The sequence below is a fragment of the Entelurus aequoreus genome, linkage group LG11, assembly GCF_033978785.1.
Source record: "Entelurus aequoreus isolate RoL-2023_Sb linkage group LG11, RoL_Eaeq_v1.1, whole genome shotgun sequence".
Taxonomy (NCBI): domain Eukaryota; kingdom Metazoa; phylum Chordata; class Actinopteri; order Syngnathiformes; family Syngnathidae; genus Entelurus; species Entelurus aequoreus.
Genome location: NC_084741.1, coordinates 27159035 through 27173839, shown reverse-complemented (window position 1 = coordinate 27173839; position 14805 = coordinate 27159035). Strand labels below are relative to the sequence as shown.

The 14805-nt window shown below is 45.2% G+C and overlaps 1 protein-coding gene across 1 annotated transcript in view; it reads left to right on the top strand.

Moving 5' to 3' along the window:
* Positions 1-14805, top strand: part of fam171a1 (family with sequence similarity 171 member A1) — a 73333-nt gene that overhangs the window by 13231 nt on the left and 45297 nt on the right. The window lies entirely within an intron of this gene.

The window sequence follows — 14805 nt, the reverse complement described above, 5'->3', positions numbered from 1 at the left end:
CTCAAAGGAAGGTCAGTTTTGTAGCTTCTGTAACGAGCTAAACTGTTTTCAGATGTGTGAACATGATTGCACAAGGGTTTTCTAATCATCAATTAGCCTTCTGAGCCAATGAGCAAACACATTGTATCATTAGAACACTGGAGTGATAGTTGCTGGAAATGGGCCTCTATACACCTATGTAGATATTGTACCAAAAACCAGACATTTGCAGCTAGAATAGTCATTTACCACATTAGCAATGTATAGAGTGTATTTCTTTAAAGTTAAGACTAGTTTAAAGTTATCTTCATTGAAAAGTACAGCGCTTTTCCTTCAAAAATAAGGACATTTCAATGTGACCCCACACTTTTGAACGGTAGTGTGTGTATGTGTAATATATATATGTATATATATATATATATATATATATATATATATATATATATACATATATATATACATACAGTATACATAAATAAAATAAATACTTGAATTTCAGTGTTCATTTATTTATACATAACACTCATCTACTCATTGTTGTACTTGAAAGTGCAATGCTTTGCAGCCAGAAGCACAGCTTGCTGCTTACTAAAAAAAACCCAACACTTACCTTTCACTATTTGAGTAGCCTTTGTTCTGCCATTTGGGTACTGGCGAATGATCTCTGAATCCGGGAACATATCCTTCACAGATTTGTTGAAGACATCCGCAAATGAGAACGAGATGTTGCTTCCAGCTATCAGCATAGCCATCTTTGTCTCGGCATAAGTTACACCATCGGGTCTCCATTTAGCGAGGTGGCCCATAATACTGGGCTGTGACCGGTGTTGCGCTGCTGCCTCCTTGTGCTTCGCTGACCGTTCATGAGTGAGTATATCCGTTCGGCCACCGTGTTCAATGGAGAAGTCTGTTCTACAAAATTTACAGGCAGCATACCCCTTCCCCTTCGAACTGTCCTGGATAAACTGAAATTCATGTTTCCATTCGTTTTGGAACTTACATGTGTATTTTTTCATCTTACTCGTCGTCGGCGTCGCCATAGCTGTATCTTCCTCGTTCTTCTGCTTCGTCTCCTTGTTGTGTGCGCAGTTGTGCACTCTCTGAAAGCCGTAGATGTTATAACGTGATTGGGCAGCAACCTGGTCAGAGGGATTTTCGGAGTTAAGGAGAGTGTTGAAATGTTCAGCCCATCTATTTAGGATCTGGGGTGTGTCCTTATAGAGCAGACCTGGGCATTGTACGGCCCACGGGCCGCTTCCGGCCCTTTGCGCATCCCTGTCCGGCCCGCGTGAGGCCAATCATAAATTACAAAATAAATTTCAAAAAGTATCTATGTCGAGTGTGCAATACAACGGTGCTGCTTTTGTTTTGAAAAGCGTTATTTGTATTACTTCCGTGTGGACGTATGCGCGTGTGCGATTGTGAGTGAATTGAACGGCGCAATCACAAATGACAAAATAAAGTTTAAAAAACATCTATGTCGTGCGCGCAATACAACTGTGCTGCTTTTATTTTGAAATGTGTTATTTATGCCGTATGTCCGGGGGGAACCTGTGAGTGAAGGTGCATAGAGACAAGTGATGAGACGCTAAAAAAAGAAAAGTTGATGACGAATGGCGTGTTTTCAACAAGACATGGACTGGCAAGTATTTCTTTACATAAATTAATGGTAAAGCCGTGTGCTTAATTTGTGGTACACAGCTTGCTGTGTTTAAAGAATATCATTTTAATCGCCACTACACGAAGAAACACGAGGGAAAATACCGGAATGTGTCTGATGAAGCGCGCGCAAGGGAGGCCGATGCGTTGATGGTAAAACTGCAAACCCAACAAGGACTTTTTGCCATATTTCACACCCCCAGAGATGCAGCCGTCAGGACAAGTTTCGTCATTTCTCACAAAAGCGCCAGAAAAAGTAAGGCGTTTTCTGACGGAGAGTTTATTAAGGAGTGCTTATTGGACTCTGTTGCGCTGATATGCCCGGAGACATGGACTGTTTTTCGCTAACTTTGGATGAGAGCTGTGATGTACGTGACACCGCCCAGCTGCTCTTCTTCTTACGTGGGATAACTGCAGATTTTCAAATCACGGAGTAGCTGGCAGCCATGCAGTCAATTAAAGAGACAACCACAGGTAATGACTTGTTCACATAGGTAAATGCGTGTTTGGACATGTTAGGACTGAAATGGGACAAGCTAGCAGGTGTGACAATCCAATCCACTTTAATTATATAGCACATTTAAACAACAAAATGTTTCCAAAGTGCTGCACAACAATATTAAAAACAATATTCAAATATTATCCTTAGCTCCACCAATGACTGAATAAAAAGAAAAAACTATTACATATAAAACCAATATATAAAAAACAATATAAAATAAATAGGATTAAAAACTATTTTTAACAACAGACTGTTGTCCAAATCTGATGGGGAAAAATGTTGGATAATGCAGGATAAAGTGACCATCAAAAGCAATCTGCTTTTGTATAAAGTTAAGTTAGGTTAAATTAAATTATTATTATTATTATTATTATTATTATCATCATTATTATTTATCTTACGGTATATCAAAAATAATATTGAGCAAAATTTAATTGAAATATTGTTGTGTGGCCCTCCAGCAGTGCTCGGGTTGCTTATGCGGCCCCCGGTGAAAATTAATTGCCCACCCCTGTTATAGAGGGTGACTCCGTCTGCCGATCTGACTGGGGTTATGTTTTTTCTCTGTGGACCATATATGGATTTGACGGCATCATAAAATCCATGGGAATTGTTTGTGTCAGCATAAAGTTGGATCTCGCTGGCTTTCTTGATCCACCAGTCATTTTCCATGGCTCTAAGGGTACGCTGGACTTCGGCTCTTATGGAGGAGAGTCGAGTCTTTAGTGTGATGGATTGTGGGTTGGCCAGGTAAGCAGCATGGGCTTTGTGTTTTACCTGGAGAAGTTTACGGATATCCGGTGCACTTCCATCTGAAATTTGGCTCTAAACATTCGATGGTCAGTGCAGCAGTCCGCTCCACACATCGCTCTGGAGATTAGGACCTCCTTCCTGTCTCTACGACGGGTGATAATATAGTCGAGGAGGTGCCAATGTTTGGAGCGAGGATGTTGCCAGGAGGTCTTGAATTTATCCTTGAGCTGGAACAGGGTGTTGGTGATGATCAACTGATGTTCAGAGCAGAGTGTAAGGAGGCGAAGCCCATTATCATTAAGCCTACCAACCCCGTGCTGACCAAGTGTTCCGGTCCAGAGCCCACTGTCAGAGCCCACCCTCGTGTTAAAATCCCAGAGGAGTATGAGCTTGTCGGTGGGAGGCGTTCCCTCAATGGCGGAGTTTAGTGAGGCATAGAATGTGTCCTTGCTCTCGAGGTCTGCATCCAGGGTTGGGGCGTAGGCGCTGATAAGGGTGACATGGCGATTTTTGGTGAGTGGTACACGCCACGTCATGAGCCTTTCGCTTATACCCACTGGAGACTCTGGGATATTGTGAAGAAGGCATGTCCTGGCGGCAAAACCCACTCCATGTAGACGACGGGAGCCTTCTGGATGACCCTTCCATAAGAAAGTGTAGCCTTCTCCCGCCTCCGTGATTGAGTCTTCCCCATGTAAGCGGGTTTCGCTCAGGGCGGCAATGTCAATGCCGTATCGGTTTAGTTCATGCGCAACGAGTGCTGTTCTTCGCTGCGGGCGGCAGGAGAGATCACGCACATCCAAAAGTGTGCAGACGTTCCATGACGCTATTGTGAAGGGAATTTTGTTTCTCTTGTACGTTTGTTTTCGACCGCATAAAGGGATGGCCCGGCAGCTGCGGTAGGCTGCCCGGGCGATGAGGAACAGACCATTTTTAGGCCACCTTTTCTAGGCCCTTCCCATTTCAGGGTGAGCAAAGCGGTGCTGCTCAGTCACGTGCGAAGCTGCCGGGGAGGCATGCTGTTCCATCCCATGCCACAGCGACCTTCACTTGCACGCCGCCTACGTGCAGGGTTGGGCTAGGTACTGCCAGTCACATCCTTGACCTGTACGAGCCACCCTTCCCCATCGCCGCAGGACTTGAGGGCGGGGGGGTTGGGGGCAGTGCTGAGGAGGAGCAAAACACCTGCGCAGTGAATTGATTTAAGTGGTGGTAGAAGTGCGCAGTCTCTACCCGCACTGTTTTGTCTTGGCCCTATGTGGCGTCCTCCAGTGGCATGAAAAGCTCATGACGACCTTCTGCCGCATGGGGTTGCAGAGGACTGCCAGAGCACCGGTCTGTTGGTGACTGCCTAATGCAGGTCCTCGCCACACATTTTTCGTTAGGGGTTTTCTCCCGTAGCCTATAACCAAGTGGTTAGCCAGTAGGCACTGGTCAATGAGGCAGAGACTTTTGAGGCGGTCTCTGCAAGCTATTTTAACCCATAGCTGGGACCCTGACCGGTACTACCACCCCGGGTCAGAGTGGACCTGGGAGCAATGATGACTGAGGGGTAACTCCACCTTCCCCAAAACTCCAGAACTCCCGAACTGAAGCCTCATCACCGGATGCAGTTTTGAGTCATACCCAGGACAAACATACCAGCATCTGTACATCGCCTTCATCGACCTGTCCAAGGCATTTGACACTGTAAACCGGAATCTCCTCTGGGACTTACTGGGAAAGCTGGGGATTCCGCCAAAGTTCATCAACATCCTGAGACAACTACACGATGTAATGCGAGCCTGTGTCCGCATTGGAGGCCAGCAATCCCCCTCTTTTAATGTGAAAGTCGGGGTCAGGCAGGGATGTGTCCTAGCCCCTGTCATATTCAACCTCTTTCTCTCAGCAGTCACCCTCCTCACACACAAAGCTCTGGGAACCACAGATGGCATCCACATACAGTTCCGGCTGGACGGCAGTCTCTTCAACATCCGGCGCCTCCAGGCCTTCACTAAAATTACAAAACAACAGATCCTAGAACTTCAGTATGCTGACGATTGTGCTCTCCTTGCCCACACGCCAGAATCTCTACAACGTGCACTTAACGTGGTCTCATCCACATACAGTGCCCTAGGACTCAAGGTCAACATTTCAAAAACACAGATCATTGCGCAACACTCTACCCACCAGTCAGAAGTGCCTGTCTTCAACATTGATGGTCAGCAGCTCACCATCGTTCCACATTTCACCTACCTCGGAAGTGTCCTGTCCCCCACCTGTAACATCGATAATGACATCCAGGTCCGTGTTGGTTTAGCGTCTGCTGCCTTCGGTAGGCTCAAAACCAGGGTCTTCCTGAACAGAAACCTGATAGTTTCCACCAAAGCAGCTGTTTATAAAGCAGTTTGTCTGTCCACACTGCTATACGGCTCGGAAGCCTGGACCCCTTACCAAAGGCACGTCAGAATCCTGGAGAGATACCACATCCGCTGCCTGCAACGGATCCTGGGTCTGACCTGGGAGGACAGAGTCCCACATGTGGATATTTATGACCGGACCCAAACACCCAGCATCCAAGTGTTCCTTGCGCAAAGACATCTGCGCTGGGTGGGGCATGTAATCCACATGCCCGCCCAGAGGCTCCCCCGACAGATCCTCTACGGCCAACTCCAGGAAGGTTGTAGGTCTCCTGGGGGTCAGCGGAAACGCTACAAGGACCACATAAAAACCCTCCTGAAGCGCTGTGCTATCCAGCCTTCCGCACTGGAAGTCTTGGCTGCTGATCGCCACACCTGGCGCAACTGCAGTCACGCCGGCATTGCTCATCTCCAGGAGCAGACCACTGAGAGGGGAAAACAACAACGTTTACAGCGACATCAGCGCGCTGCAGGGGCCCCCCTCTCAAGCGTGGACTACATCTGTCCCACATGTGGCAAACCATGCGGGTCGCGCATTGGCCTGCACAGCCACATGCAATGGCATATACAAAACCCCCCTCAATAACCCAATCGTAATCGATGGACAACCAAAGAAGAAGAAGAAGAACCACAATTGGAGAATCACTATCTAGATACTAAGTCTGTAACGGTATATGTATTCAGAGTGTTTGGTACAGAGGTGTACTGAATTCTAAAGTCAACTACAGGAAGTGTTTCTTGTGCCATGGATGTACTCTGTAATCAAATATAGGCAGTCATAAAAAGCTAAATACAATAAACACAAAAAATACAGCAAACATGGAAATAAAAAACGTATAACCTGTGAATGTAATGTAATATTTGAACACTTATTTCAATCAATCTAATCAATTAATTCAATTTGATTGGATTATGTTTAAAGTCACTGCTGTTGTGTCCTTGGGCAAGACACTTTACCCACCTGCTCCCAGTGCCACCCACACTGGTTTAAATGTAACTTAGATATTGCATTTCACAATGTAATGCGCTTTGAGTCACTTGAGAAAAAGCGCTATATAAATGTAGGGGCGGCGTGGCGAAGTTGATAGAGTGGCCGGGCCAGCAATTGGAGGGTTGCTGGTTACTGGGGTTCAATCCCCACCTTCTACCATCCTAGTCACGTCTGTTGTGTCCTTGGGCAAGACACTTCACCCTTGCTCCTGATGGCTGCTGGTTAGCGCCTTGCATGGCAGCTCCCGCCATCAGTGTGTGAATGTGTGTGTGTGAATGGGTGAATGTGGAAATACTGTCAAAAGCACTTTGAGTACCTTGAAGGTAGAAAAGCGCTATACAAGTATAACCCATTTATCATTACTTCACGTCTTTCAAATTTTTGCGAATTTCCTGTATGACTGATCTAATAACATGTTGCAGAAATGTTACTACTGTGACGTCAATCTCCGGAAACAGTCAAAGATATTTGGAACAGAATATTCAAACTGGCTAACTGAATTTGTGGCATTGTGTGATGGTCATACAGTGTTTTCACATACTTTGCGGATTGTAAAAACAATTGGATATGGTTAAATGGATACAATGAAACACAATTAAGCATATAAAGTCAACTTGTTTTTCCACTCTACTGATACTTTTAAATTGCCTTGTCCAAGTTCTCCTTGATTGTTCTGTACAGCAAAAAAACAGAAAAGTTGAACACAAGATCACATTAATAATTAATAGAAGTAAATATTTTCAAATAACATGCAAATGTACTCAAAAAATAGCAATAACTAATATCGGTACTTTGATGCACACATTTACAATACTTCACTCTTTCGGCCACACATTAGTACAACATAATTAAGTCAATTTCTTGCAGTCTAAAAAAGTAAAGTAAAAGATGTAAAGCTTTACTTCCAAACGTTGTTAAAACTACGGGCACGAAACCATCGGCAATGGCCGGATATATGGCTCTCCCTCGGGCTAAAGAAGTGCAAAGAGCACGGAGGACGCTCAACATTACGATAGTCAAAGTCTCTTATTTCAACACAAATGCCTATCACTACTGTCACTCCAGCTTAACATGACTGCTTTTAGTTATTGCTTTTCGAAATACTATACAGAAACACATTTGCTCACTACTGGGCCATGAATCGCCTCAACAGTGTACAAAATGGGCTATTTTTGGCCCATTTAAAATCAATAAACCTGCATCAGCAATTAAAACATATATTATGTGGTACTGTCCAAATAAAATTATTTGTTAAAAACATTAAACGTGAACAAATAAAGAAATACGATGTTTGAACTCAGTATTTGTAGCACTCATTCGACGCTGTATAAGCTTTTGATTTGACTGAAAGCCGCGGGCAAACCATCTCACCGCCGGGACAGCTTAGCTAGCTTCCGGGATCGGCTGACCTCGCGTCTTACAAGATGTGGTTTCTCTTTAAATATCCTTCTTGAAAATGGCCTTGCATATATATATATCTGCCACCTAATCAACGTTTTGCTCTCTTTCTTCGTGAGTTAAAAAAGGGAGTACAGGTGATTTCTCTCCAACAGGATATGGCTCCGGTGCCACTTTCTGCTTTTGCCAATTACAACTTGTGACCCGCACTGTATGTATTCATTTTAGTTTGACTTTTCATTGGCCCACCCCTAAAAGGTTTTTCATTTTCTGTACCTGCAGTAAAAAAAAACTGAATCTATCTATATCTTGACAAAAACATGACTCGTGTGTTGTTTGGGAACAGTTGGTAATTGTTATGGGCAGTAAAACTTTTCATGAACCTTATTGTGTGTTCCTAAATTTGTGTTGAACGCCTTTGATGAAGAATGATTTTGGTTTACAGAGTAAACAACTAAAAACTAAGGTTTTAAGCATTGTTTTTTCTAAACTCATACATTTATGTAAATATGGTTAAGGACACGCATTGTTGTGGGTTTCCTAGACCACGACTTCATGACTAATTATGTTTTTTGTTTTTTTTGAGTGGTCAGCTTGAAGCGTCCCTCTGTCTCCGACTCCCTCGTCGTCGTGTGACATACTGTAAGTGTGTGACTGTTATGATTTTGCTTTCTAATGACCCGCCTTATCTTGCCTCTGATTGGCCAATCCGTAATGTTTCGCCCTAACCTTAGCCATTTGTGACTCATCATACGAACACCAACCAATCATCATGGATTTTCTCTGTATGTATGGATGTTCTCATTCATCCAGGTCATTGTATTTTCTCCATTATTTTTTTTTTTGGCTTGGATTCGGAATACAGCTTGACTACATTTTCCAGTACCTTGGCGGTAGCTAAGCAAATTTTTTTAACGAGTAGCTTTTCCTGTAGCTTAGCTATTTTTAGACACATGTAGCTACAAAGAGAAAAAATGTATTCTGAATCCAAGCCAAAATAAAATAATGGAGAAAATACAATGACCTGGATGAATGAGAACATCCATACATACAGAGAAAATCCATGATGATTGGTTGGTGTTCGTATGATGAGTCACAAATGGCTAAGGTTAGGGTGAAACATTACGGATTGGCCAATCAGAGGCAAGATAAGGCGGGTCATTAGAAAGCAAAATCATAACAGTCACACACTTACAGCATGTACATAAGTATTCACAATCAACATTTTCATTCAAGACTTTTTTGATGCACATTTGGCAGCAATTTGGTATTTTTGAGTACCATGCCAAAAGCTTGGCACACCTATCTTTGGGCAGTTTTGCCTATTCCTCTTTGCAGCACCTCTCAAGCTCAGGTTAGGTGCGAAGTGTTGGTTTTCATCCAGAATATCTCTGTACATTTCTGTATTCATCTTACCCTCTATCCTGACCAGTCTCCCAGTTCCTGCCGTTGAAAAACATCCCCACAGCATGATGCTGCCACCACTATGTTTCACTATAGGAATGGTTTTGGCCTGTTAATGAGCGGTTCCTGGTTTCCTCCTAACATGATGCATGGCTTTCATGCCAAATAATTCAATATTTGTCTAATCAGACCAGATACACTCCTCTGAGCTTCCACCTTATCATGGTAGAGGAGTTTGCGTGTCCCAATGATCCTAGGAGCTATGTTGTCCGGGGGCTTCCATGCCCCCTGGTAGGGTTTTCCCAAGACAAACAGGTCCTAGGTGAGGGATCAGACAAAGAGCAGGTCGAAGACTTCTATGGGAATACAAAAACAGAGACTCCGATTTCCCTCGCCTGGACGCGGGTCACCGGGGCCCCCTTCTAGAGCCAGGCCCGGAGTTGGGGCACGATGGCGAGCGCCTGGTGGCCGGGCCTGTCCCCATGGGACCCGGCCGGGCACAGCCCGAAGAGGCGACGTGGGTCCCCCCTCCAATGGGCTCACCACTCAATGGAGGAGCCATAGAGGTCTGGTGCAGTGTGAGCTGGGCGGAAGCCGAAGGCAGGGCACTTGGCGGTCCGATCCTCGGCTACATAAGCTAGCTCTTGGGACGTGGAATGTCACCTCGCTGGAGGGGAAGGAGCCTGAGCTAGTGCGTGAGATGGAGAAGTTCCGGCTGGATGTAGTCGGACTCACCTCGACGCACAGAAAGGGCTCTGGAACCAGTTCTCTCGAGAGGGGCTGGACTCTCTTCCGCACTGGCATTGCACGCAGTGAGAGGCGACAGGCTGGGGTAGCAATTCTTGTTGCCCCCCGGCTCAAAGCCTGCATGTTGGAGTTCTACCCGGTGGACGAGAGGGTAGCTTCCCTCCGCCTTCGGGTGGGGGCACGGGTCCTGACTATTGTTTGTGCTTACGCACCAAACGGCAGTTCAGAGTACCCACCCTTTTTGGATACACTCGAGGGAGTACTGGAAAGTGCTCCCCCGGGTGATTCCCTTGTCCTACTGGGGGACTTCAACGCTCATGTTGGCAACGACGGTGAAACCTGGAGAGGCGTGATTGGGAAGAATGGCCGCCCGGATCTGAACCCAAGTGGTGTTTTGTTATTGGACTTTTGTGCTCGTCACAGAATGTCCGTAACAAACACCATGTTCAAACATAAGGGTGTCCATATGTGCACTTGGCACCAGGACACCCTAGGCCGCAGTTCCATGATTGACTTTGTAGTTGTGTCATCGAATTTGCAGCCTCATGTTTTGGACACTCGGGTGAAAAGAGGGGCGGAGCTTTCTACCGATCACCACCTGGTGGTGAGTTGGCTGCGATGGTGGGGGAGGATGCCGGACAGACCTGGCAGGCCCAAACGCATTGTGAGGGTCTGCTAGGAACGTCTAGCAGAGTCTCCTGTCAGAGAGAGTTTCAATTCCCACCTCCGGAAGAACTTTGAACATGTCACGAGGGAGGTGCTGGACATTGAGTCCGAGTGGACCATGTTCCGCACCTCTATTGTCGAGGCGGCTGATTGGAACTGTGGCCGCAAGGTAGTTAGTGCCTGTCATGGCGGTAATCCTAGAACCCGTTGGTGGATATCAGCGGTGAGGGATGCCGTCAAGCTGAAGAAAGAGTCCTATCGGGTTCTTTTGGCTCATAGGACTCCGGAGGCAGCGGACAGGTACCGACAGGCCAAGCGGTATGCGGCTTCAGCGATTGCGGAGGAAAAACTCAGACCTGGGAGGAGTTTGGGGAAGCCATGGAAAACGACTTCGAAGCGATTCTGGACCACCGTCCACCGCCTCAGGAAGGGGAAGCAGTGCACTGTCAACACCGTGTATGGTGAGGATGGTGTTCTGCTGACCTCGACTGCGGATGTTGTGGTTCGGTGGAGGGAATACTTCGAAGACCTCCTCAATCCCACCAACACGTATTCCTATGAGGAAGCAGTGCCTGGGGAATCTGTGGTGGGCTCTCCTATTTCTGGGGCTGAAGTAGTTAAAAAGCTCCTCGGTGGCAAGGCCCCTGGGGTGGATGAGACCCGCCCGGAGTTTCTTAAGACCCTGGATGCTGTGGGGCTGTCTTGGTTGACAAGACTCTGCAGCATCGCTTGGACATCGGGGGCGGTACCTTTTGGATTGTCAGTCCGGGGTGGTGGTTCCTCTCTTTAAGAAGGGGGACCGGAGGGTGTATTCCAACTATCGTGGAATCACACTCCTCAGCCTTCCCGGTAAGGTCTATTCAGGTGTACTGGAGAGGAGGCTACCTTGGATTCAGGAGGAACAGTGTGGTTTTTTTCGTCCTGGTCGTGGGTCTGTGGACAAGCTCTATACTCTCGGCAGGGTCCTTGAGGGTGCATGGGAGTTTGCCCAACCAGTCTACATGTGCTTTGTGGACTTGGAGAAGGCATTCGATCGTGTCCTTCGGGAAGTCCTGTGGGGAGTGCTCAGAGTATGGGGTATCGGACTGTCTGATTGTGGCGGTCCGCTCCCTGTACGATCAGTGTCAGAGCTTGGTCCGCATTGCCGGCGGTAAGTCGAGCTCGTTTCCAGTGCCCTTTGTCACCGATTCTGTTCATAGCTTTTATGGACAGAATTTTTAGGCGCAGTCAGGACGTTGAGGGGATCTGGTTTGGTGCCTGCAGGATTAGGTCTCTGCTTTTTGCAGATGATGAGGTCCTGATGGCTTCATCTGGCCAGGATCTTCAGCTCTCACTGGATCGTTTCACAGCCGAGTGTGAAGCGACTGGGATGAGAATCAGCACCTCCAAGTCCATGGTTCTCGCCCGGAAAAGGGTGGAGTGCCATCTCCAGGTTGGGGAGGAGGCCCTGCCCCAAGTGGAGGAGTTCAAGTATCTGGGAGTCTTGTTCACGAGTGAGAGAAGAGTGGATCGTGAGATCGACAGGCGGATTGGTGCCGCGTCTTCAGTATTGCGGACGCTGTATCGATCCGTTGAGGTGAAGAAGGAGCTGAGCTGGAAGGCAAAGCTCTCAATTTAACGGTCGATCTACGTTCCCATCCTCACCTATGGTCATGAGATTTGTGTTATGACCGAAAGGACAAGATCACGAGTACAAGCGGCCGAAATGAGTTTCCGCCGCTAGGCGGCGGGGCTCTCCCTTAGAGAGAGGGTGAGAAGCTCTGCCATCGGGAGGAACCTCAAAGTAAAGCCGCTGCTCCTCCACATCGAGAGGAGCCAGATGAGGTGGTTCGGGCATCTGGTCAGGATGCCACCCGAACGCCGCATCATTTTCACTGTATACGTTGTCACAACTTTGATCTCTCAGATCATTATTAAAAAGCTGTCATACTTTGTTCTGTGCATATTCTTAGAAATGTCTTTTTTTGTCGTCAATGTTCCTCATGTAGTTTCCATCATAGATTGTGAAAACTGGCAGATGATCACTGATGTCAGATATTAGCAAACCATTTGTGGTATTATTAACAAAATCATTAGTAAAAATAAAATCAAGTGTGGCAATGTGTCTTGAGACTTGACCTTTAAGATTTTAGGATATAAAGTCAGGCTACACATTGTGTCTGTAAAGCCATCTATAGACTTTTGTTTGTTAGGGTTCAAGAGGTCAATGTTGAAATCTCTGTTGAAAGTTTGTTTTTTTTTTAACTGATTTCAGTAAAAATTGCCTTAATCCAGTTGTCAAATGTATCAATGTGTGACTTAGGTGATCTATTAATGCAGATGATTATGTTCTTGTTTTTTTCATGACATATCTCAATAGTTAGACATTCTAATATTTTATCACTAGCTAATAACATGTTTTTACTGCCATGTAATTCAAGTTCTTCATCACATACACAGCTACTCCCCCTAAGTTATTGTTGGTTATGTTGATATAATTTAGTTCATATCCTTCCTGATCAAAATCCATTCTTTCTTTAGCATCCATTAATGTTTCTGAGACAGCGATCACTGTGAAGGGTTTGTTGAATTCCAAACAATGCTTCATGTTGTTGTAGTTTGCATACAAATGTCTGCTGTTGGAATGCATTTGAATGTTTTTGCTATATTGTTTGTCTGTATAATAAGAACTATTATTCCTTGAATGAAAGATGTTTATGAATGTTCTCATTCATCCAGGTCATTGTCCTCTCAGGGCATTGTATGAAAGAAAACATTTGTATTTGGATCTATATCCTTATCTAATTCTGGAATATCGTGACCTATGCTGAATGTGCACCTCAATACTGATCTTCTTGTTCAGTAATCCCATGGAGCGTTGTAGTTGAATGTCAATGTTCGTTTTCCGTCAGACACCATTATCGATGTCCAGATCCTTGATGTCTTTGACTACTAAAGTACTATTGTTTCTGGACCTCCATGTCATGACTTGTTGCTCGGTCATATTTAGTTAGTTATTTCCTTAGTTGTTTAGTTCTGTTTCAACACCCTTGTTTGTTTTCTTTGTTGCCATGGGTGCTCATTTTTGTCACCTGCCTCAGATTAGTGGTTGGGGCGCTCACCTGCTCCTGGTCACTAATCAGAGAGCTATTTATTCCTGCCTCACGCGCCACTCTGCCTGGCAGTTTTATTTGCAACACGCAACAGTTACATTGGTTATTCTTCCCTCTTGCTCCTGTTTTTGGCTAGTCTTTGGTTAAGCCTTTACCATAGCTTCCTGTGCCATTGGCACCATTTTGTATTTTGTCTTTGTTTTTGGATAAAAAATATTTTTCTTAACCTGCACGCTGCTTCCTGACGTCTTTCTGCATCTCTGGGAAACAACTAGCGCATAAACATGCAACCCAGACGTAACATTACATTTATTTTGATGTGGATTTTGCAGTTGGCCCTCCCAAGTTCTCTTAATTTTCCCCCGTTTATTCAAGTCGCGTGCTTTCTTGGCGATTTCAGCATTGTGTTTGGTGAGGTTCTCATTCATTTACACATATGTACCCTTCAGCTGTTTTCCCTGTCCCAGCATGTTATGTTAGTGCTGTAACATAACAAAATGTGGAAAAAGGGAAGCCCTGTGAATCCTTTCTGAATGCACCATATATACTTTGAGGCCTATGAAATTGCGATTGTTGAAGGACCGCAAATAAGTTTGTATGATGCACATGCAAGTGACTTCAAGGCCACATTGGGGCCTGACACGTTTATATTGGAGTCTGAGATTACATTTTACTTGCAGTGTAAACAGTCAGCTGGAAAAAATCAGATTTAAAAAAAATCCAATTTGGGCCACTTTGGCCTGCAGTATAAACTTAGTCATAGCCATGATACCACTGAATATAGTTTTGTAAAAAAAAAAAAATGTAAGAAAAAAATTCCAGGCTTCACTACACATCTTAAAATAAAGTCGTAAGCACGTTGTGTTCTTCAGACCGACTCCATGTTAGTTCTTGTACAGTTTGTGATGTATGAAATCACGTTGGACGAGTGCAGAGTTGTAGTGTATGCAAAAAGTAAATAAAGTGCACAATATTGCTTATTGGAGACGAAAGTGGACAAACGGCTCATTAGCGTTAGCGTTCCAAATAGTGCATTTGAAGCACGTTTAACAACTGTATACATTCTAGCGTCATGGTGAAACTGTGATCACACACTTCCAATACACTATTACCTCTGAGATGTTTACAGTTGTTCAAAAAATGGGGGCAAAGCTGACCTTTTAAAAGCAAGTAGATGACAGAAAGTTTGGTCTTTTGTGGCTATCTTAAACGCTA